Here is a 26643-nt window from a genome sequence, read left to right as displayed (position 1 = left end):
CAGGTTCGAATCCTGCCTCGGGCATGGATCTGTGTGATGTCCTTGGTTTAGTTAGGTTTAAGTAGTTCTGAGTCTAGGGGACTAAGCACCCGTAGTGCTTAGAGCCATTTGAGCCATTTCAACATTACAGAGTACAGTCTTACACGCCATGTTGAAAAAAACACAACTATTTAACGTTCGACAACAAGAAGCTGTAATTCTAGAGGATATTGTTGTTTTGTACACTATGACAGGTCCCATTTTAGCAATGCACTGCTATATAGCACTGGTGTTTTCGAAACAAATAGTGAGAGCATGTCTTGCAAAGAACCTCCTAACGCCACCTAGTAGTGAACTCTGTAAGATTCCTCTGATAGATTTACCTGTGCGTAAAGTTTCTGTCATCCAGATGTCAATCATTCACAGTAGCTGTAGGTTCTTGCATTCTAGTCTGCTAAGCTTTTTTATCATCACAGAACAGCTGCCTTCACGCAAACTAGTAACAAGCGGGGAAAAACACTATCAGTTCCACAATCCACAACAAAGTATAATTAAAGATGTGTGACTTTATAACTGGAGGTTACGAAGTACGAAATAACACAGGATTTGCGGTAACACCTATTTATAACCACGCAATCGTGACGATAATAATAAAAACAGTCATGATTCCATGAGAATACATACATCCGGTTTATTAGTTTTATGAGCAAAATCGCTGTAGTCTGAAAGCATTCTGCGTGTTAAAATTACCAAAAATGTCAAGCAGAAGAGCATTTTATTCATTTCAGACATATGAAATACCAATACAGATAAGCATCTATCCAGTGATTTCGTATGTTCCAGAGTACTCCTCGGCGTCGTTTTGTAACATCCAGAGCGGGTATAAAACTATGAACTATCTGCATCCAGTCTTCAACCAGTCATACCAACCCTTGTAATAGAACCTCCTGATTTTACAGCATCTCTCTCCTCTGATACATCAAAAGACAAATACTGTCCGCATGTTGACAATGAGTATATTATATGTAAACGTATTGCTCCATCGGAACAGGTGGCCAGTGGTTGAAGTCACTTGCACAGACATGTTGCCAGTACTGGAAGAAGACGATATCCAACAGACTATCAATCACAAGAGTGGGTTCTGTTTTGTTCTTTCATAAGCAGTTTAACATATTTCTTTCAGATGCAACACATCCAAGCAGTGTATTACTGTCTCACTCCTTCCATAGGACGTCTAGAAAACGAAATAGTGGATGTAAAATGATCATGTGATGCCATCGCGGATGTTTAAGGGTATAAAAGGAGGTGTGATAGGTGCAGCTAGATGCCTTGTTTTGTTGTTATTAGTGGAGAATCTGCTCAATCGCTAACATAATATGCATCGAAAGTGTTATGCTCTTTAGCAGGATGAATTTAAATGTCCTTAAATCCCGTACAGAATCATTTTGCGAAGAGTTTTTCGCTATTTACAGGGCTGTAGCACTGTCAAAAATAACATACAAGTGGTTGAAATCGAGGCTTCGCGATTGGTAATATGCATGCATGGTCTCCATATGTGTGTGTGTGTAGAGCTGTCACTGGCAGACGGTTGTGGTTTGAATTCGCAATTTGCTAACTTTTCATCTATGAATTTTTTGCTCCGGATGCGCGCTTTGTAGATACGGAAACCAAAACTCTCAGATTCATTGATGGTAAGTGCAGTCGACATACTGTCAACTAACGAATAAATTATTTCTAGAATAAAAATGAATATGCGAAATCTACAGTTTGGAGATGTTCAGACAGGGCTGGAAGGTGTAAACAATGGTAAGAAAGCTCATCTGGTAAGCAACAGGAGCATACACTTATGGAAAAAATATCAGAGCAGCAGCAGCAGAAGTCACTGACACCACATATATAAGCTTTAACAGTATGTGAAGGGCGTACTCTAGAGACATGGTGCTGAGACGAAATTGCAATATTATCCTACACATGAGCAGACCAGGACTTCTGTGCTGCCAGAGCTGTGGAGATGCCACGTGTCAATCCCCTACACGGTATAGTGGACGTCTAATGAACTTATAGAACTGTGCCAGACTTTGAGTTTCCATCAAGTGTATCGCTACACGAGTCCACAGACAAGATCTCTGATGTGGTATAGCAGTACATGGAATTGTTTCCACAATACGAGTTTCCAGTCTACACCATTCGTTGAGCCTCATCTATGGCTGAGGTGAGTGTTACTATACTTTTCATGACCTTCCTATCCAAAATGCTTGCATGGAGATCATCGGGAAGAGGGGAATTCTTATGATTTTTTAGTAGACTGGTGTATACGACATACAAATATCCTTATATAAAATTAAACAACGCATGGGTATGCGTGCAATATGTCTACATACATACGGAAAACTATCGAAAAAATATAGAAAAATGACATAAAATCGGTAAAAATCGAGGAAAACCCGATGTAATTACTTCAAATTGGTGGGAAAGACGTAAAATTGACGAAAATAGGATAAAATATGTAAAATTGAAAAACTTGCTATATTACTTTAATTGACTGAGAATACATAAAATTAGAGACAAAGTACCATGAAACGTGGGGGACGGAGGTGGGTTGAGGGTACCTGATCATTCAAGACCGAGAAAAGCTTAGAAATTGTGCTGCAATCAATTTTGACACACCCATCCCCCTGTCGACCATGTGGGTTTTCGTAACACATACTTCGACAAAGACGATGTAAGTATCACACAGAAGCGTTATATAAAAGAAGGCAAACCATATGTATCCCAATCCAGAACTATCTGTATTTTCTCACACATGCAGTAGAATTTATATATTTCCGTTTATTCTCCGAAACAATGTTATTACTTAAATATTAAGGAGAGGTACCGATGCATTTATCAGACTTAAGTCAGTCCCCAGCGTGTTCTGTAGGAGAGTAGACTGATGCCACATATATAAGCTTTAACAGTATGTGGAGGGTGTACTCTATAGACATGGTGCTAGGACGAAATTGCAGTATTATCGAACACATGAGCAGGCCAGGACTTCCGTGCTGCCAGAGCTGTGGTGATGCAACTGTAAATAGCAATAATACTGTTACATATCCTTCAGCTACTGGTCGTGATGCTTACCTCCTCATATGAAATTGCTGCTTTTTCGTGTGCATACTCGTGCAGCAGGAGATGAATGGTAATTCAATGTATCACCAATCGAAAATATTCATGTCATTATTTTTCCTGGTTCTATTTCGTAGCCGGCCGGAGTGGACGATCATTTCTAGGCGCTACAGTCCGGAACCGCGCGACCGCTACGGCCGCAGGTTCGAATCCTGCCTCGGGCATGGATGTGTGTGATGTCCTTAGTTCTAGGGGACTGATGACCTCAGCAGTTAAGTCCCATAGTGCTCAGAGCCATTTGAACCATTTTTTTTTCTATTTCGTAGTGAGGCACAGACACATCTGCACCCGGCTGATGTGGGAAGTGTGATGGAGGATATAGACGTTTCCGACATAAAAGGCTTATAAAATCCATCAATTTCCTAAGAGATAGAACAAAAGTCTCCTGATATTGTTCTAGTGGGTTACAAGCAGCTCGAGTGGCAGATGTGCACCAAGGATGCCTTCGCAGGAAGGAAGAGCTCAGCCACTTCTTAGGACACCAGGAAAGTGTAGAAGGAAGCAGTTTCATCATTTGGAAGTTTGTCAGCATAATGATTGTGGTAGGAAACTTCCAAGATGGTTGTATGGCTGACGTTGGACAAATATATTCTGCATTAGAGTATTAAGATCGTTGCATTCTGCATGACTAATACCTCGTAAACCTTATGAATTTAGCAATATAGAATTTTTATGTGCATAACAGTGTAGCCATAGGAGTGTGTATTTATGCTCTACAATCATTTCTTTCGTGCTGGAACCTTCTTTGCACTTACTCCAGACAGTAGAGTAATACTCCAGAATTGATTGAACAATTGATTGAACAATTGATTTATGTGAAACGTTTCAAACTCCATCCATTTAGAGCTTGATCATGTATTAGGTACATGTTTCTTCTTAACCATCTGTTATACTACCGCAACACTCTCATGTCTAATGCATATCTGATAAGGGGTGCTAACCTCCTTGAAGTGCTCGCATCTGGAGAGATCTTGTGCACTTGGGTGGGTGCTGTGGGTAAGACTGGTGTGGAACAGTCTTTGCTGAATAGCAGTTACGGACATAGCTCGCTCAGTTCCTTCAAGACAAGAGGAATGTAGATTAAATTGGCGACTATGTTGCGGGGATGATCCTGTCAATCTCCGATTTTATCCTACAAATGCGAAAATACTCTGTGACTCCATACAGGAAGATGAACTATGATTGATGTGCTAGAAATAAGTAGATAAGCTAACTCCATCGTTACAGGACGCTGTCTGGCATTCTTTGGTGTATATGATGGAATGGATATATTACACAGTCATCTATCTGCTTTCACAATATACTGTATGGTACATGCAAAGAAGTGGAGAGGTGGTTTAGCAATGATACGGAAACTGGGAACCATTCTGCTGTGTCACTGACTGGTGTTGAAATTACAGAAAAGCCAACAAAACTGCTAGAAACGATCGAGCTATCAACTGCAGTGCTTATTACAGTACATCATCCCATATCGCTGGTGTCTTTCCCATCCCATCCATCCACTGGTACACTGTTGATCACCACATAATGATTGACTGACACCACTTGTTTGAAATGGAGAGCCCCTTTGCAGAACACTCTGCTACTTGCCACTGTGGAGCGTGGGATTAAACATAGAAGTCATCACCTTCAGACAACTGTTCAGAAGCATTCCTCAATGCTGCAGTCTCGTCCTACTTCCATATGCTGCGATGCCTCCACATTTTTTTTTCACCAGTAAGGCAACAGTACTTTTTTTTTCGCTACTATCCCGCACATGTTGTGAACAGCATCTTCTGGCCATGGTGAACACAGGAATAGTAATCATGTACATGACTGCAAAATAAGGAACCAATGCTCTTCAAAAAGAAACACAGTGATATCCGCTACCCCATTACTGTGGAAGATGAGATTGACTGTGAAGCTGTTTCGAAATGCTCTGCAATAACGCAAACTCTTCCACTTCCATATTTTTGTCAGTGAGAAAGATAGCCTCTGTGGTTTACTTCTACCATCCAGTGTGTTGTCAGAGCAGCATAGTTTACACCATGCGATGTTCAGATTTCTGTGAGATCCAATGGATCAAAATACGTTAATATCGATTTAGCACCCGACATGGACCTCAAAGTCATGGCAGAAAGACAAAGTGTAAGTCGGCGTACAAAGCTATAGTCATACACTGCTTGGATGTGTTACAGCTGAAAGAAATGTTAAACTGCTTATGAAAGAACAACACAGGAACCCTGTCTTGTGATTTTGTTATTGATAGTCTGTTGGATATGATTATCCTATAGTACTGGAGACAAAACTTTACACAGTTCTGTGCAAGCGACTTTGACCACTGACCACCTGCTCCAATGGAGCAATAAATGTAGATGTGAAATGTTCAATGACAACATGCAGATGGTATTTGTTTTTCAGTATATCAGAGGAGGGAGATGATGTAAAATCTTATAAGAAATTATATTATAAGGGTTTTTATGACTGGTTAAAGTCTGGATGCAGATAGTTCATAGTTTTATACCTACTCTAGATGAGGCGTGCTCTCGAGTGTACTAAATGACTTCATATATACTGATCTGTATCAGTATTTCATACATCTGAAATGAATTACTGTCACTATTGTGTTTTTAAAAATAAGTGTTAGTGGAAGTGCTGTGTTATTTCATACTTCATAGACTCTAGTTGTAAAAAAGACAACACTTGAATTATACCTTGTTGTGGAACCTAGAAACGATAGTGTTTTCCTGACATGTGAGTAAATTGCGTGAAACCAGCTGTTCTGTGTCGATAAAAAAGCTTAAGAAACTAGAATGCAAGAATCTGCAGCTAGTGCGAATGAATGTCTGCTGGATGACAGAAACTTTACACGTAGGTCGGTAGAGGGGATCTTATGGCGCTAAAATTTCAAATGTAAGCCTGCAGATGGTATTTATTTACGATATATTAGAAGTGTCTTATAGGGTTGTCCATTAGCTGGCACTAGGAGTTTTTATTACAATACGTGCTCCCACGATTTGTTTCATAAACTCCAGTGCGATACAGCATTACATTTGTAAAACCGAACGGTCCCACTATTTGTTTCATTAACTGCAGTGCGATACAGCATTGCATTGGTAAAACCGAACCTGTCATAGAGTATAAAACGACATCCTCTTGAATTGTAGTTTGTTGTTGTCTAATGTAAAATGATTGTGTCTTTTCTGATATGTGAGCAAATGGTGTGAAAGACTGTGTTCTGTAACATTATTTCACATGTCTGAAATGTCTGTAACACACATATGTATGACAATTTATTTACATACACTGACTTGAACATAAGTAATGCGCTGAAGCCATGTAGTTTTGTCCATCACTTGAATGAAATTGCTTAACATAAATGTTTTTTCTTCAGAGTTTAAATTCTAGCAGTTTCATTGCTCTAATGATGGTTCCAATATAGCGAGGACATCCAGCAGCTACTGGTAGTTTTAGCAGAAACATAGTTTGTTTTCGATTTTACGCAGGATGGTCGTGTATAGGAGATGTTAGATATGCTAATACATCTGTCAGATGTGCAGCCTGACCTCTGTAGTTTGCTCATCTGTAATCGGCGGCAGTGCTGTAGTTTTTTTTTCACTTCGTTGGATGTCGCAAAATAATGGGAGGTGGGGAAGAGTGAGATGCGAATTGTATCCTGCAGTCAAACGCAGGAACTAGACCGATGTTACTGATAAATATAAAAGAAAATGGATTGCGCCAGTTTTCATGGAACTGGTCAATTATTTTCGCTGCGATTGTGTTTTCTTTTCTTCGTTTTTTCAAATACATACTCACTTATAGGAGGTGCATTGATGCTAAATAAATGTCTTCTCCATTGCAGAATGGCCTATGGTTGTGGATGGGAGGCGGGACCAGTGTGTGTGGCTGGCCAAGACTACTGTGGTCAGGCCTGGGGGCAGCATGGATGGCGTTATGGTTCAAATGGCTCTGAGCACTATGGGACTTAACTTCTGAGGTCATCAGTCCCCTAGAACTTAGAACTACTTAAACCTAACTAACCTAAGGACATCACACACATCCATGCCTCAGGCAGGATTCGAACCTGCGACCGTAGCGGTCGCACGGTTCCAGTCTGTAGCGCCTAGAACCGCTCGGCCATCCCGGCCAGCGATGGCGTTATGGCGCGGCCACATTTTAGAAGTACAAGTTGCAGTTGTGGTGGCCACCATTTATCTCACTGTGTTCAAGGTCCGTTACAGTCCGTTGTGTGTGTGAGCATTTTCAGCACAGACCGCCCACCTGCACCATGCAGACACATGTTGGCAAGAGACACATTGGACTGAAGACTCTGCCATCAAATACAGTGGGAGGGTGCTGTCAGCATAGATGGCGCACAGAAACGTAGCAGATGGCCATTTGAAAATCATGTATCCCCCCTACCATGGCGATAGGGAGTGAGAAGTAGGGCTGAGGGGAGGTAAGAGTGGCTGTAAGTTGGAGAGTTTCTGACTGTACATCAATATGAAAATACGTGCAATTCCCACCCCCTCTCCTCTTTTGAGAAGACGATTTGGGATAATTATTTGATCAATTTAATTAATTTACATATGAAATTTGATGTCACAATTGGTGTCAGAGCCCCATTATCCCACTACTCACTCAGCCTCGTGGTGCTAATCGAACAGCTACCTCTCTGAGACATAGCAACTCCAAGGTCTCAAAGTCGACAACAGCTTGGAGTACTGTGTGCTGATACCATGCTTCTCAATTCGGCATCCAGTGATGCATGATTGAGGATGACATGGTGGTCGGTCGACTGCTGTGTGGTCTTATTAGCCTTATTGTGGTTTTTTTTCACATCTTGCTCATGTTTATTTCCACCTCTGAGCAGTTTCAGTTTACTTTTTACTCCGAGGACAGCTATCTCAACATCTGCGATTTCAGCATTTGCTATCATCTAAACGATTAACTGTAGTCAAGGAACAGAAGGGGTTAGCAGAAGAAATTGCTAACCTTAAATTTAGTGACAATTATCTGATCACGCCATTTGTCTTTGTATCTACTGCGCTGCATACTGGCTACTGGCTACATGTAGTTCCATTTGATTCGTTCCAAAGCAGGTGTCAGCTACACACAGTGTTTTGCCTTGTCATATTTATTTTTTCGATGGAAACAGTGCTATGCCACATTGTCAATATGGCAGTGATGCTGAAACTTTATAAATTCAACAGATTGGAAATACTGAAAGTATGGCTTAACATTATTTTGCTATTCGTCAAACCACAAAAGATTTAAATGTATGATTGGGACTGCCAAGGCACTTCTGGCATCAAAATTTGTTGGTGTGGCAAAGCAGCAGTTAACGAAGACACCGGCCACTTTTGCTACAGAATGGTGTGTGCAGCAACTATTGTTTGGGACTTTCCAATATCGTGGCGAGTTATGAGGTCTCAGTCAGTTCAGCATGGATTCCATACAAAAGATCAATAATTGCACCCAGAAGCCGGGCGGTGGGTATGGGCACCGAGGCAGAGGCATGCCACTCAGCATAACATGGCTGGCAGTGCGCACGGACTAGCTGCTGCAAGTCTGGAGTCATATCGGTAGGCCATGAGCTTACGGCCGGCGTCGCATAAACTGAAGACAGCTCCAGGCGGCTGGCTATGTCGGACAAACTCCAAGTGTTCAAATCAGGCCCAAGGAGTCGGCCAAAGTGTCAAGTAATGACACAATGGGAGAGGCCTTTTCTCGGCATTACAAGTTCGACACTCCTGTCGGGGGGCTCACAACTCTGTTGTATGTATGTGGCGAGCATGGAACCCCAAACTACTCTAGCTACTACCTCTTTTCCTGTGCTGAAATCTCTCATCTCTGTCATTCTTTCTCTTACTGTGTTTCTCATTGTGACAGCCTTTGACGTCCATCCAACAATTCCCTAGGTTATGCCTTCTTTTCTTGGAACATGCTTTCTTTCACCACCTTTTGCCTGAAGTAATTTTTGATCCGCTCCTGGATTTGACCATTGTCTGCCAAATTTTTCTGTGGATGGATCGATTGGGAAAGAGCACCTTATATAGCATCAGGAGCTAAGGACCATCTGCCTATAATACCTGTGTAGGCTCTTACCTGCACTTCAAAGCCAACACAATAGCCAGACCGACGTGGTGGACTCATTATGTGCCATTTCAACTGAGCCCCCTAACAACACAGGGATCATACTACTGATTCCTGAGCTGGTAGCTCCCCATTCATGCCAAGGAGGAGACGGCAGTCATCCTGGGGCATCACGACTCACATAAAGGGCCATCATGCCAGATGATCTTCGCTGCAGCTGGGTTTCGACTGTGGGGAGAGCCCTTGATCGGAGTAGGTGGCATCAGGGCGAAAGTTTCACAAATGAAACAGCTTAAATTTCACCAGAACAATGACAGTTCTGATCCAGTCATCTCTCAGACAAGAATTGGAACTCCAGTCTGGACTCGCCCGCAGCTCGTGGTCGTGCGGTAGCGTTCTCGCTTCCCACGCCCGGGTTCCCGGGTTCGATTCCCGGCGGGGTCAGGGATTTTCTCTGCCTCGTGATGGCTGGGTGTTGTGTGATGTCCTTAGGTTAGTTAGGTTTAAGTAGTTCTAAGTTCTAGATGACTGATGACCATAGATGTTAAGTCCCATAGTGCTCAGAGCCATTTGAACCATCCAGTCTGGACACTAACAATACAATTGCTTTCCCTACCCAAGGTACCCCATGGTAAGAGCGGAAACCATTTATACAATACTCGAACTGATGTGGATATTTTAACTGTGACAGAGCCATTATTTTTGTGGAATGTGTTGATTGTGAATTTGGAGAAGTTGAATCATTAGAAAAAATACTCAATGGATGGTTATGGATTGAGCCTCTGTGCAGTGTACACCTCTTCAGGCATGTGAACATCTAGGTGACATACCAGTGACCTTGCTCCACACAAGTCTTTGAATATGGTTCAAGACATCATCTTCCACTGAGACCTTACGCTCCAAACAGACGAGGGTCCACAGGCTAATCTTAAGTGGTGAGGTGTACATTTTATACAACATGCTCATCAAGATCCCAAGAAGAATAGATTAGATACATGCGTCTTTATCTTAGTCTTTGAAGGGAAAGTCCTCCTGAAAAAAATTAAAGTCGTGGTGTACAGGTTTGATAGTAAATGGTTCAAATGGCTCTGAGCACTATGCGACTTAACTTCTTAGGTCATCAGTCGCCTAGAACTTAGAACTAATTAAACCTAACTAACCTAAGGACATCACACACATCCATGCCCGAGGCAGGATTCGAACCTGCGACCGTAGCGGTCGCTCGGTTCCAGACTGTAGCGCCTAGAACCGCACGGCCACTCCGGCCGGCGTTTGATAGTAACATTATGTCCCACCGACCATGAGGTGTTTGCCCTTATGTCATAGTGTTGCATGGCAGGCTCAAAATGTGGGAACTGTAGATGATCAATCCATAGTGGTAGTCATTGTGATCGATCACCTTTGTGTGTCAGTTCCACTGTTCACTGGTTCACTCAGTCTTAACGAAAGAAAACAAAATATGGGAATACAAATCTATTGTCCACCTGTCCTATACTGAGGCACATAAAATATATCAATGAAAACATCATGTTGATATGACGACCAGTTATTTGAAAATCACAGCCATCCTTCCCACAGACCTCAAATTTTTGGAAACTGGCTCTCCCACTTTCCTCATTTCTTGTTGTTCTCATGGCACTGTCTTTGGGAACTTCTTTCCACAATCAACTGACGGAATAGCTTCTCGTTCTGCGTCTACCAGTGACAGGGCTCTTGCTAGGGATCACTATCATCAGAAACCCAGATATCAGAGGCCCAACGCCAGTCAGTGGCTGAAGGAACAGCGACCTGTGGGTCCCAGTGCTGCCCACTTACCATCTGTTGTGGGTAGGTCATAGCAAAAATATCAACCACTGAAGGCTGAAGCAGAGAAGAAGAATAATTTGGACAAGGCAATTCTAGTGAACCTGGGAGTTACAAATCCTCCCATGCCGTTGTATTCTGAACCAATGCTCATTGATGTGGTGCCAGCCGCACTGGTGACTGACACTGATCTTGGGGCATTAGCAGTCCTCCTGGCCCTTCACGCCATAAGTGGACACCCATAATGTGATTATTTAGTGGTACTGTACCTGCCGGGAATATTTTCTCATCTGCAATTTGCGCTGCTTTACAAGAAACGCACTTCACTGATGATAATTTCCGTGATCCATGGTTATTGTGCATTCTGTTGGAACGATGGTGGTCCTGAGGGGGCACCTAGAGAGGTCTGAACATTGGTTCACACAGATGTGGTCAGAGAGTGGGTTCCCCTTTCTGCATCATTGGAAGCATTAGCAGTGTGAGTGCAAGCGACTTCAGCGATTACCATTTGCAATGTTTACATATCTCCAGGCAGGCCACTTACTTACCTTGAGTTGACCGCTGTAATCCAGCAAGATCCCACCTTCATTTTTTCCCACTTCGGGATTTCAGTGTGCAACACTATTTGTGGGGGAGTAATAGTTTGTCTATAGGGCCCTTGTACTTGATCAGTTTCTTATAAACTATTATCTGTGTCTGCTCAATGACCTTATAATCCTACCTGTGGACAAAGGCTCCACCACTTGTAGTGTAACGACGTAAGTTTTGTATAAATGGTTTTCTTTTGATATATGACCGTATGCAGACTTCGTCACCTACGTCAGTTACAACACACTTCAAAATTATTTAAGTTCTTTTTAAATTGTCTCTAAATGGTTCTTGAACGAAACTGTAATTAAAACATCATCATTTGAGTCGTATGCGCAGAATTACGTCACTCAGTCCAATTGGTTTGCGTAAACTTTTTCAATTTAGATGTCGTTTGTTTCTCCTCAGAAATTATATTAATGCAGGTTATCTGCTTTAATAGATATTAGAGCCACATTGGATAAACTTTCAAGACTCAAACTCGCGATGAACGCTGTCAAAATTAATAATCTTGTCAAATGAATTACTTAACATAATTCTTCATAAATAAATTCTCGGAACACGTATTTAAACTTTTGTAGCATCCACTAGTTTACTTTCTTCCTACATATAGAGGTGGACCTGAGCCTTGACAAGACAGAACTGAACATTTACAACAAGATTAAACTTTCTATGACGTCATTGTTGTACAAAACATTACAAATTCCTATTTTTTCGATTTTTAGAAGCACAACGCAACAACTCGGTTTCAGGATCTTCTGTTGCTCTTTGGCAGTCGACCCGCGACGTATAGTGGCCAGCAATTTTCTCTCTGGTCCCGGCAGCGAAGATGCTGTCTCCGTTCGTTGCGCCGCCCCCTCCGTACATGAAACATAAAAAGTAAATACAAACTTTAGTCAATTCACAACCATTACAAATATTACAAAAATACATCAACAGAAACTAAATTAAACTTATATTCACCTGCAAACTGGGCTGACACTGGTGGATGGGTGACGCTTCAATTTCGCGTCCCACTACACACTGTAGTTTTGAACCATCAGGATTACCTGGCAGAAGGACTCCGCCAGTTGTCAGATACACCTACAAATCTTGCCACAGTGCCCGCTTTCCAGAAATCGAGAAGCTCTCCAGTCACTCCTCAAATCCTCAGGCCCATCCCGAAACCTCTCGCCAGAGTCCATCTCTCTGCTCACCACTACCACTCCCTGCACCTCCTAACTTCTAAATGCTTCCTAAAGTCCTTAAATCCAACCCAGGACACCCCATTGTGGCCCGTTACTGTGCCCCCATTGAGAGAATCTCTGCATGTAGTGCCAGCTGGTGCAGCCGGGCGGTTCTAGGCGATTCAGTCTGGAACCAGCCGACCGCTATGGTCGCATGTTCGAATCCTGCCTGGGGCATGGATATGTGTGATGTCCTTAGGTTAGTTCGGTTTAAGTAGTTCTAAGTTCTAGGGGACTGATAACCTGAGAAGTTAAGTCCCATAGTGGTCAGAGCCATTTGAACCATTTTTTTGGTGCATGTAGTGTCAGTGAGCTTGATTTTCGTTTGTAGAATGGGGAAGGCGCGCGATCTATCTGAGTTTGATCGAGAGCAGATTGTGGTGGCCCAGAGGCTGGGCAAGAGCATTTCGGAAACTGCATGACCAGTAGTGTGTTCGAGGAGTGCTGTAGTGAGCGTCTTCAACACATGGTATCAAGCTGATCGATATCCAACCGCCGTTGGAGACTGGGCAGACTGGTAAAACAGGACAGGTGGCGAACTGAAGCGGAACTAACATCATACTTTAATCCAGAATGAGATTTTCACTCCGCAGTGGAGTGTGCGCTGATATGAAACTTCCTGGCAGGTTAAAACTGTGTGCCGGACCGAGACTCTAACTCGGGACCTTTGCCTTTTCTGCCAGTGCACTTTCACGCGAGAGGCAAAGGTCCCGATTTCGAGTCTCGGTCCGGCACACCGTTTTAATCTGCCAGGAAGTTTCATCAGACTTTAATGTCAGGCAGAGTACAAGTGTGTCTGAACACACAGTCCACTGAACACACTGAACACCCCTAGCGACGGGCCTCTGCAGCCGTCGACCCGTGCAAATACCAATGTTAGCACCATCACATCAGCAACAACGACCTAAATGGGCACATGACCATCGGTAGTAGACTTGGCGCAGTGGCAGAGTGTTGCACGGTCAGATGCATCCCGATACCCTCTTCACCGTGCCGATGGGAGGGCGCGAATCCGCCGTCTTCCAGGGGAACATCTCTTTGACACCTATATTGCGGGGCAGAAAGAAGCTGGTGGCGGCTCCATTAGGCTCTGAGGAACATTCACGTAGGCGTCCATGGGTCCACTGGAGCTCTTGAAAGACACTGTGACGGCCATGGACTATCGTACACTGCTTGCAGACTGTGTACACCCCTTCTTGACGATCATGTTTCCCGACGGAGGTGGTATTTTCCAACAAGATAAAGCGCCATGTCACAGGGCCAGAAGCTTCAAGGTACGCAGTGGCAAGTTCCATTTGGTGTGCTGGCCGCCTAGCTCGCCACATCTGACCCTTATCGAACACGTCTGTCACGTGATTGAACGTGGCGTCAGAGTTCATTATCCCCTGCCCGGACTTTACGGGAACTAGGTGATTTGTGTGTGTGTGTAGATGTGGATCCAACTCCCTCCAGCGACCTAGCAAGACCTCACTGCTTCCATGCCACGCCGCGTCGCCGCTGTTATTCGCGCCAAAGGTGAATGAATATACATGCTATTAAGTAGCTGGTCATAATGTTCTGGTTGATCAGTGTATCTATTCGGTTCTTCTTAACAAAATATTTCTTTAGGTACCGAGTTGGTGACCTACTGACAGGCAGTTTTAAGCAGGAGAATGGCGTTCCTCGGGGAAGTGTTTTACGTGTCATCCTCTTCACCATAGCCATTAACAATTTAACGTTTACGAGAAGGAGTTGTGTCTAACGCTTCTTATTTGGGGACGATTTTGTACTTTTATCTTCTTCTTCCAACACTGCAACGGAAACTCGCCAGCTATGAGTGCGGTGAAGACGTTGGAGGAGTGGGCTGCAAAGGCAGGTTTTACATTTTTTGGGGATAATTGTGCGTTTGTTAGTTAATTTTAATTTTAATCATTATCTCCGTAGTTTTCATTTACCTGACTTGAGTGCGAGGGACACCATTTTCCATTTCAAGGAGTCGATGAGATTTCTGGGCCACTTTCTTTATTCCATACAGTCGTGGTTACCACACCTAAGGGATCTGATGGCAAGAAATCAGACAGCACGGAATATCTTAAAGTGCCTTAGCCACAGGACCCGAGCAGCACGTGAAGATGTTTGATGATATCCATAATGAGGGTATCAGTGCTTATAGTATCAGCGCCACACCCAGTCTCTCTGCAGAGGCTAGGGAACTACCACTCACCATCTGGTGATAATTCCTCTTTATGCATCAGCCATAAAAGGTTTGCACTGGTCCCATTTCGCCAGCATACATACTGTTATTCGTCAAGGAAGAATGGAAGACCTTTTCTTCAATGGACGGAGAGCAACAAGGACATTGTAACAGCGCGAGGCATGTGCTGTAGTCTTTTGGTAACAGGCAAGTACAAACCCCGATCAAAGGCTGGAATCACAGTCCACCCTTGTTACTGCAGAGGCCAGAGAAATTTTAGATTTGGTGCGGTACAAGAGAGGTTGCACTCCTGCATATGGTTGTCGTACAATATTTTAGAACATTTTAACTGAGCACCATAGCTATGTAGCTGCTGTATTCGCGGATTGGTCTAAACAGAAGGTCTCCGTTGGCTCGGCTGTTGCTTTCGCTGATACTATTCTCAGGATCTGGTTACTTCAAGAATTCGCTGTGTCCTATATCGAATCATGTGTCATCTTGAGAGAACTGGCGTAGAAGACATATAACGTAACTCCTAAATTTCTCGTCTGCGTGGATTCTCTGACTGCCCTTCACTCTCTCAGATGCTTGTGGCCAGCAGATAAAATATTCCAGAATATCCAGGACTCTCGTCGCATCTACAGAGACGGGGAAGGAGTTTCTTTTATGCTGACTAACAGGGCACAGGGACATTAAGGGCAACGAAATGGCAGATGTAGCAGCCAAGGAGACGAGTCGCGATAGTCAGATAGTTGTGTGTGCCATCCCCCTACGTGGTATAATAGTAACTGTTGAGCTAATGAGTCATGGCTAGGTGAGAAGGCGAGTGACTGGAAGTGAGAGACAATAATATGCGTCTAGTTAAGTCGATACCGCGGCCGTAGCGTACCTCTGTCCAGGGGTTCTGACGGGATGAGGTCCTTCTCACTCGTACATGCATACGACGCAGCTCCCTGACGCATGGCTAGGGAGAGGACTCTCCAATATGTGGCGCAGGTATTACAGTGAGCTACATTTCAGCAGGCTGCTTTTTATTTTCAAACAGTCGGGCAACAGCTAGTTTACGGACAGATTTGCCCTCTACTTTAGCTGACAATCAAACGAGTATGGCACGTATTTGAAGATGTTGTGTAATGTCCAACATGTTCCCTGAAATTATAGAGAGAAATTCTCAATGTGTTATCAGCGTGGCTGGCTCATATGAGTTTTTTTTTAATCAGTGTTCACTCAGCCATATATACCTGTTTGTCTATTTTAGTTTTCCTCTCGCTTATTTGTGTTTTACTTGCCACTTTTAGAACATCTGACCCGTTTAATGCCATCTTACAAGATGAGAACTAGTGTGGAGTCCATTATGGGTGAGATTGGGGAAACTGTATGCAATCTTATGTCAGACAACTGAACCGGGCAATGCTTCACGGTTGCTGATTGTACATGGAAATTTCCCTCTACTCTGAGGTGACAAGAGTCATGGGACAGAGATATTCACATGCGTTGGCGGAGCTATCACTTGTTCTCAGGTGATGCATGTGAGAAGGTCACCATCGATATTATGGCAGCAGGACGGGAATTAACAGGCTTTGAATGCGGGATGGTAGTAGGAGCTAGGGGGATGAAACATACTGTAGCGTCGCAGCGATCAGCGACTGCAGATTTTTGCAGGAAGTTTTGTTACGTTATGGCAAGCTGTTTAGGAAGCCTGCAGTGTAGTAGCATTCGCCAACGGCCGACTTGTGGCCAGCCGTATGCGCCATAGCCACACCTGTCGCTAAAGCGGACCGTGAGAATGCTCACTGTGGCGTCTACTAAAATCACTTATTCACCTCACCTAAGAAACTAAATAACTACGATAAATACTATCTGTTTTATTCCAAATTTGGTACATGAACTTTTGTTATTCAGACGAACTTTTTGTCAAAATTTGATTCCTCTACCTATAATACTTTCAGAGATATAAGAAACCCATTAAAAAGAACTTAAGAAAGTAAATTCAGATAGAAACAATAACAGTTTATCTTTCTTTTGTTATTTGAAAACAGTAATAGCACTCTCAGTGTGCCCATTTTTTTCATCAGGATTTTCAATTCTAAACTTTCGATAATTTTTCATTCGTAATGAAAATACATTTTAAAAGTAAATATTTATGTTTTGTATCAGGGTGAGAGTAAATGAGAGTGAATGTGAGTGTGTATGTGGGTCATACGTCAAATTTCAACTTAATATTGTATTACACCTTACGTAACTAGCAAGTGTTACGCCACCAGTATGTAACGAAAACTGTAAATCCACCTAACTGGCGGTTGACGTTTGTCTACGAGTGTTTGCTTTCGTAATAAGGCTGCCAGAACGGTCATAAGAGGATAATCAGTTCTAAAGTATATTTCAAGCATAGTTTTCTCTTAGTTTTGGTTTCCTTTGGTTTGGTGGAACATTTTGTTAATATTTGCAGCATGAAATGACGTAAATGCACCTGCGAATGTTCTTTGGAGTAAAACAGTTAAAGCGCGAACATGATCTTGAATGATTGATCTGATTGGCTGTTCGTTTTGATCAACCAGTCAGAGTAAAGTCTTTCCCGCACATTGGAATTAGTTATATGCCCTGAAAGCAACGGCATTCAGTCAGTCGTGGACTAACCGCCGCACGAGAAGGTCATGTTAGACGTGACCGAAAAACTTATTTGTAAAATGAAGAAGTGACTGTTATTTCGCGTTCGGTTTATATCCCCGTGCAATCAGATGTATTGGCGGACAGTGGACAGTTCTGTGAAGTTTGGGAGATTTTGGAGTGTTTGTTCTAGAGAAAATCGCGTGTGAAAATATTGACCTCTGTGAAGAATTCTGCGTGCCGTGTACAGTATGCATTTACAGGACATTTTTTGGCGAGCATCTTCCTTTGAAGAATCCATTGAAAAGAACCGAGTGTGAAACTCGTTTCGTAGCAGAGTTTTGACTGTATTAATCTCATAATATTTCGAGTTGGACTTAGTACATTTCTGGCTGTCTTGCGTGTGATATAAGCTGCATGAACTACACTCCTGGAAATTGAAATAAGAACACCGTGAATTCATTGTCCCAGGAAGGGGAAACTTTATTGACACATTCCTGGGGTCAGATACATCACATGATCACACTGACAGAACCACAGGCACACAGACACAGGCAACAGAGCATGCAGAATGTCGGCACTAGTACAGTGTATATCCACCTTTCGCAGCAATGCAGGCTGCTATTCTCCTATGGAGACGATCGTAGAGATGCTGGATGTAGTCCTGTGGAGCGGCTTACCATGCCATTTCCACCTGGCGCCTCAGTTGGACCAGCGTTCGTGCTGGACGTGCAGACCGCGTGAGACGACGCTTCATCCAGTCCCAAACATGCTCAATGGGGGACAGATCCGGAGATCTTGCTGGCCAGGGTAGTTGACTTACACCTTCTAGAGCACGTTGGGTGGCACGGGATACATGCGGACGTGCATTGTCCTGTTGGAACAGCAAGTTCCCTTGCCGGTCTAGGAATGGTAGAACGATGGGTTCGATGACGGTTTGGATGTACCGTGCACTATTCAGTGTCCCCTCGACGATCACCAGTGGTGTACGGCCAGTGTAGGAGATCGCTCCCCACACCATGATGCCGGGTGTTGGCCCTGTGTGCCTCGGTCGTATGCAGCCCTGACTGTGGCGCTCACCTGCACGGCGCCAAACACGCATACGACCATCATTGGCACCAAGGCAGAAGCGACTCTCATCGCTGAAGACGACACGTCTCCATTCGTCCCTCCATTCACGCCTGTCGCGACACCACTGGAGGCGGGCTGCACGATGTTGGGGCGTGAGCGGAAGACGGCCTAACGGTGTGCGGGACCGTAGCCCAGCTTCATGGAGACGGTTGCGAATGGTCCTCGCCGATACCCCAGGAGCAACAGTGTCCCTAATTTGCTGGGAAGCGGCGGTGCGGTCCCCTACGGCACTGCGTAGGATCCTACGGTCTTGGCGTGCATCCGTGGGTCGCTGCGGTCCGGTCCCAGGTCGACGGGCACGTGCACCTTCCGCCGACCACTGGCGACAACATCGATGTACTGTGGAGACCTCACGCCCCACGTGTTGAGCAATTCGGCGGTACGTCCACCCGGCCTCCCGCATGCCCACTATACGCCCTCGCTCAAAGTTCGTCAACTGCACATACGGTTCACGTCCACGCTGTCGCGGCATGCTACCAGTGTTAAAGACTGCGATGGAGCTCCGTATGCCACGGCAAACTGGCTGACACTGACGGCGGCGGTGCACAAATGCTGCTCAGCTAGCGCCATTCGACGGCCAACACCGCGGTTCCCGGTGTGTCCGCTGTGCCGTGCGTGTGATCATTGCTTGTACAGCCCTCTCGCAGTGTCCGGAGCAAGTATGGTGGGTCTGACACACCGGTGTCAATGTGTTCTTTTTTCCATTTCCAGGAGTGTAGTATTAGATGTGCTATCGACGTAAATGTGGGCTTGTTGAAACCATAACTAAAAGACAATAAAAAACATTAGTATGGAGAAGCGGACATCTTCAGTGAAGGAAGGAAGCATCCACTTTTGCCCGTTACTACTAGAGATTTACAGGTTTATTTTGTTACCTGAGTTACGCGGACATTGCAATCGTAAGTATGGACGCTGCTTTTAACATCGTCTACTTAGTACCTACGATTGCAGAGCAAAGGATGGTGAACAAACGCAGTACTGAGGTAGGTGTACATTAATTTGCAGCTTGCTTCACTCAGTGCTAGCGAACTTTTTAAACCGCTCCGCCGCAATTGGTGCATTGCCTGGGAATAGTACAATATAGAGTTCCGAAGAGTGGGAACTGTGTATGAAAAAGCAGCAGTGTTAATTGGAACCGTTAAGTGTTCACACACGTGTGAAAAGAGGAACTGGAATGTAGGACCAAAGACACGTGTGCTAATGAACGTATATCAAGAATCGGCAGCCAGTGTAACGAGGTGGCAGATTACGTCGGCGGCCGCTAGACAACGAGAACCGGCATTCCCACCGCAGCAACCAGCATCAGGGGCGGTTGGCGGCCGTGTACGTAGCTGTGGCCCCGGAAACTGTACTTGGTGGAAACAGAGCGTGGCAGACGGATACGCAGTTTCACCTCGGCATGCAGTCAACTGGACGAGGCAGAAGATAAGTAGTGTTCTTCTTTGTTGTCAGTGTGCCTGTGCGAAGAAACTTTTCAACATGGCAGAAAGTAATCAGAAAATAGTAGATGCAAAACTAAAGGTAGATGTAGGCAATGTACACTACGTAGATGATCCGTGATAGGTAACTGCAGTTTTGATGTATCACAAGCAAATGACAGTGGTTTGCCTGTGTCAACGCCTTCTAAGTATAGTCTAGAAAATGAATTGAGCATGGTGGAAGCCGATGTTAAATATCTACCTGTTGCTATTCCTAAAACAAAACAGGAATCAATGTCAGTTACAGAAAAACCATAAAACAGTGTTTCAGATATGTTTGCGAATATTCTCCAGCATATTGTGAGCTTATTTGTCAGTCGCTGACATAGAAGACCGCAAACCTTCTTTCCTTCCCGCCTGGGCAAGCTGTGCAGTGACTAGAGTACATGTAAAGCTTACTCTGACAGGGTAAATGTTAGGTGCAATGAAGTCGATAATTCGATTGTAATATTGGCATTTTAATTTGATATCCTCCATAAATGACAAAATTGAAAAAAAAAAGTTAATTTCTTTGTCCACCCACACACTCCTGAGAATGGCACATTAACCATTTGCAATTACGAGCCCCTATTACCGGCAGCTGCGTTGATAAATACTCGGCGCCTCGCAAGGATAACTAGCAGATCAAGAATATTAGGTAAGTTGTTGGAAGTGGTTAAGCGTTGGTGAAAATCTCGCTTATGAGCACACAGAGTTCTAACCGCAGAACTCTGCAGTGCTGCGATACAGACCGTATATCTCCCTTCGAAGACGATGGCCAAGACGCCGCCTCCAAGTCCGTACCGCTCGATGGCTGAAGGCGAAGTCCTCATTCTCCACAATTCTCCCGTCTCCCACGCGTACGAAAACGCGGCGGAAGAATACTGTGTTTCGGCCAATGTCGAACGCTGTATCATCGCCGAAATCTCTTCAACAACATTTCTGAGATCTAGCCAATGCTCGAGTAGGTCATAACGCCCCTAGGCAAACGAAATACCCGTCATCGCCACGTGCTGCCCAGCACAGGTGGCTGCGGATGCCGCACTACCCCCAAAAGCGCCGTATTGTCCCGCATTTCCGGTGACCACTACCTGCCGCACAAGGCCGCCCAGCCAGCTACGGCCATCTGCAGACTTTACATTCCACAATTCTCAACTTCCGACGCTTTACACCAACGGTTTAAGTTAGCGGCTCAATCCTGCAGACATGCAGGGAGTACTGCTCGAGAGTGCCTCATATTTATAATAATTCAATAGAGTCATGATCTGATGCCCTTGCCAGTCCCTTTATTATTAATACTAATATTGGTAAGCTAACGTGTAAGTGCCCATGTCCTGGCACCTTACAATACGAAAGAAATGGGAACAGATTTGAATAGTAAAATGGATAGATTGGGAGTTGAGATGGATTCCAAAATGACCAAAATGGGGTCAGACATAGAAACTTCACTAAGCTGTAAAAATAACTGAATTACACTGTGAAGTTGTTGATATGGAATCCAAAATGGAAAATAAAATTTCGAATTTGAGGGATTTGTGGAGAAATGACCTGACTTTGTTTGGTAATAATATTAAAAGTGACATTAATTAGGTCAGACAACAATGTAATGTTACTATTGTAGCAGTGAAAAAAGGAATTAAATTCGCGAATTGAGCAAGTTGGCTGGCCGGGATCGCCGAGCGGTTCTAGGCGCTACAGTCTGCAACTGCGCGACCGCTACGGTCGCAGGTTCGAACCCTGCATCGGGCATGGATGTGTGTGATGTCCTTAGGTTCGTCAGGTACTTAAGTAGTTCTAAGTTCTAGGGGACTGATGACCTCAGAAGTTAAGTCCCAATGTGCTCAGAGCCATTTGAAACATTTTTTGAGCAAGTTGCTGAGGATAATGTTCAGCTAGAAGAAATGGTAAATTCTGAGTTAGACAAAGTAAATGAACAGGTTCACATAGCAGAAAGACACTGTGACGATAAGGGAAGGAAGTGTGTGCAAAGTTTAGTGCGCAAGTTTCTAATAAAATTACTAACATTGAAACTAATATTCAGCAGTTTAGTACAGAGATGATGAGCAGCTGTGTAACCATGAAAACAGACTAACGAAAATTGAACAGAAAGCTAACAACAATAATATTTGTGTAGTGTCTAATGGTGTTGTGGAATCTTCTGAAATTGCCTATGTTATGCATCACCAATACTTAGCGGGCCGAAGTGGCCGTGCGGTTAAAGGCGATGCAGTCTGGAACCGCAAGACCGCTACGGTCGCAGGTTCGAATCCTGCCTCGGGCATGGATGTTTGTGATGTCCTTAGGTTAGTTAGGTTTAACTAGTTCTAAGTTCTAGGGGACTAATGACCTCAGCAGTTGAGTCCCATAGTGCTCAGAGCCATTTGAACCAATACTTAAAATTTTATCCAAATAAGAATGTTCATCCAAAAGAATTTTGGATTGACTTTGAAGACGTTTTACCTAAAATGTGGATGACAAACAGAATATTGGATTCATAACCTCGAATCTAATGGGTGAAGCTGGAATCTAGGGTAATTTAGCTTCAGAAAAATACGATAGACTAGTAGATTTAAAACAGGCCTTTTTCGAAGAATTCTGGGGAAAGAGGAAGCAGATGGAAGTTTTGAACAAATTTTGGTCGGGGGAAAAATATGACCCAAAGAAAGATAACATTAGGAGATTTGTACAAAAGTGGATTACCACATTGTCACATTTAAATGCAAAAGTAGAAACAGAGCAGATCATTATGAGGATTTCGAACAAGCTTCCCTTATACTGTCGAAATAAAATCACTTCTGCTCCCAGGGATGACATTGACCGTTTTGTTCATTATTTCGAAAGAGTTGAGAACGTTTTAAAAGAAGAAGAGAGCGTTAGGAAAGAATATAGGCCTCCCGCTAGATCCAGTGAAAACCGAGCGGACGTCAATACAAACATGGTTTCAGTGCCGCGGGCGAACAGTTATAAAGGAAGGGGAAGAAGGAGAAGTGCCGGTAGGGGTAGGTTCATTAACCCGGACCAGCATGCAAACTGCAGTCAGCTCAGAGACAATGACATAATGGATACGTGACATCTGTCAGGGGGTAGCTATGTCAGAGGCAGTAATATCACACGTCAAGGAAACGCTTAGTGGTCTGCCAGTATGTAATGAAAACAATAAATCCCCCCAACAGGCGGATGACGTATGTCTACGAGTGTTTGCTTTTGTAATAAGGCAACCAGAAAGTCATAAGAGGATAATCAGTTCTAAAGTATATTTCAAGCATAGTTTTCTCTTAGTTATCGTTTACTTTGGTTTGGTGGAAAATTTTGCTAATATTTGCAGCATGAAATGACGTAAATGCATCTGCGAATGTTGATTGGAATAAAACAGTTAAAGCGCGAACATGATCTTGAAAGATTGATCTGATTGGCTGTTCGATTTGATCAACCAGTCAGAGTAAAGTCTTACCCGCGCATTGGAATGATTTATATGCCCTGAAAGCAACGGCATTCAGTGTCGTGTACTAGCCGCCGGACGAGAAGGTCATGTTAGACGTGTCCGAAAAACTTATTTGTAAAATGAAGAAGTGACTGTCATTTCGCGTTCGCCATCCAATGAGATGCATTTACGGACAGTTCTGTGAAGTTTGGGAGATTTTGGAGTGTTTGTTGTAGAGAAAACCGCGTGTGAAACTATTGGCCTTTGTGAAGAATTCTGTGTGGCGTGCTCAGTATGCATTTACAAAACATGTTTTGGTGAGCATTTCCTTTGAAGAATCCACTGAAAAGGACCGAGTGTGAAACTCATTTCGTAGAAGAGTATTGACTATATTAATCCCGAAATATTTCGGGTTGGACTTAGTACATTTCTGGCTGTCTTGCGTGTGGTACAAGCTGCATGAACTAGTATTAGATGTGCTATCGACTTAAATGTGGGCTTGTTGACACCATAACTAAAAGACAATAAAGAAAACATTAGTATCGAGAAGTGGACATTTTCAATAAAGGAAGGAAGCATCCACTTTTACCCGCTATTACTAGAGATTTACAGGTTTATTTTGTTACCTGAGTTACGCGGCCGGCCGAAGTGGCCGTGCGGTTAAAGGCGCTGCAGTCTGGAACCGCATGACCGCTACGGTCGCAGGTTCGAATCCTGCCTCGGGCATGGATGTTTGTGATGTCCTTAGGTTAGTTAGGTTTAACTAGTTCTAAGTTCTAGGGGACTAATGACCCCAGCAGTTGAGTCCCATAGTGCTCAGAGCCATTTGAACCATTTTGAGTTACGCGGACATTGCAATCTAAGAATGGACGATGGTTTTCTTCGACGTTGCTTTTAACATCGTCTACTTAGTACCTACGAATGCAGAGCAACGGATGGTGAATGAACGCTGTACTGAGGTAGGTGTTCATTAATTTGCAGCTTGCTTAACTCAGTGCTAGCGAACTTTTTAACACCGCTTCGTCGCAATACCGTTTCGGAAATCGTTAGGGAATTCAGTATTCCGAGATGCGCAGTGTCAAGTGCAGCGGGAACACCATATAACAGACATTACCTCTCTCGATGGACAGTGCAGTGGCCGACGACCTTCACTGAACGGCCGGCGAGAGTGGCCGAGTGGTTCTAGGCGCTACAGTCTGGAACCGCGCGACCGCTACGGTCGCAGGTTCGAATCCTGCCTCGGGCATGGATGTGTGTGATGTCCTTAGGTTAGTCAGGTTTAAGTAGTTCTAAGTTCTTGGGGACTGATGACCTTAGCAGTTAAGTCCCATAGTGCTCAGAGCCATTTGAACCATTTTTCACTGAACGACTGAGATGAGCGGCGTTTCAGTAGAGTTGTGAGTACTAATAGACAAGGAACACTGACCGCAGACATCAATGTGGGTCGTACGTCGAACGTATCCGTTAGCATAGCGGTTGGATTTGTCTTTAATTGGCTATTCATGCACTTCAAGTCCCCAAACAGCGATTGAATTTTTATGGATGGCATGCGCCTTGAAATTGGGCCACATTTGTCGGCGACTGATTTGCAGAACATTCTGTACAATACGAGCGAATGATTTGGCCATCGAGGCCGCTCGACTTGAATCCCATCGGACATTTATGGGATGAAGTGTTGGCAGAAGAGCCAACACCGTGTTGCTAGAGGAGGCCGAAATGCACGCTGTTAAGCTCACGCAGATTGGCGTGAGGTCTGGAACATTACAATGAAATGAGAACTTAGAAAAACAGACGTAACTGGTAGAATACTTAACTTTAATCCACAATTGGTGTACATCGCTCTTGTTGATACATCAATATAACTGCTAATGGCGCCTTGCTAGGTCGTAGCACATGACGTAGCTGAAGGCTATGCTAACTATCGTCTCGGCAATTGAGAGCGTATTTGTCAGTGAACCTTTCCTCGCAAAGTCAGCTGTACAACTGGGGCGAGTGCTAGGGAGTCTCTCTAGACTAGACCTGCCGTGTGGCGGCGCTCGGTCTGCAATCACTGACAGTGGCGACACGCGGGTCCGACGTATACTAATGGACCGCGGCCGATTTAAAGGCTACCACCTAGCAAGTGTGGGGTCTGGCGGTGACACCACACGGGACATAATCGAGAGGTCAGCTCGTGTACAAAATCCTGCAACGGCAACACTTTCGCAAATTATGAATGTCTATAGAGACAGCAGGGCTGAGTATTTCTGCAAGGGATTTCCAACTACTTGTTGGGTTCATGCTACATCAAGTTTCCGCACCGTGCTGGTGCTGGGTGAAAGGTCCGACGCGATATTAGGAGCTGTGACATAATTTTTGTTACCTCAGTGCATTTCAGTTAACATTCAGTGACTGTTGTTCAGCATGTACTTGAAAGACAAACATAAATTTTAGAATAAAGTACTTTGAACGCCTGAAGAACTGAAAAGTGGAAACACGTGAGTCACTTTTGCCAAACTACCTCATATAACAAAACTATCCCCATACTAGCATACAGATGTCAGTAGGCCCTCAGCAGCTGACACCCGCGTGCCACAGTCCACAGAAGGTTGCCTATGGTAACTTTGAGCTTCAAAAGTGACATACGTCACCTTTCTTACTTGATCATATAAGTTTTTCAGGTTATAATCTAGGCCCTAAAATTTACGATATATGTTTTGACTGTATTATGACGGCACGCTGGATTACGTATAGACATGAGGCTGAAATGACCAGACAGCCACAGAACATGCAAAACGTAATACAGGGTAACGTTCAATTACTTATTGTTAAATTTTTAAGTTGTTCGAAACTTGTGGTCTCAAATTAAGTAGCGATATTAGAACATAGAATTCCGAGACGTGTCCCTGTTATGATATTTCTCATCACCGAGACGCCATAAAGTTCATGTTTCCCGTACTAAACTTGTAAGTTCCTCAAAATCCACATTTAGTGTGTGTGAACATCACCAGATGCCACCGAAGAAAACAAACTGATATG

The sequence above is a fragment of the Schistocerca americana genome, chromosome 7 (genome assembly GCF_021461395.2).
Source record: "Schistocerca americana isolate TAMUIC-IGC-003095 chromosome 7, iqSchAmer2.1, whole genome shotgun sequence".
Taxonomy (NCBI): domain Eukaryota; kingdom Metazoa; phylum Arthropoda; class Insecta; order Orthoptera; family Acrididae; genus Schistocerca; species Schistocerca americana.
Note: the sequence above shows the minus strand (reverse complement) of the source record.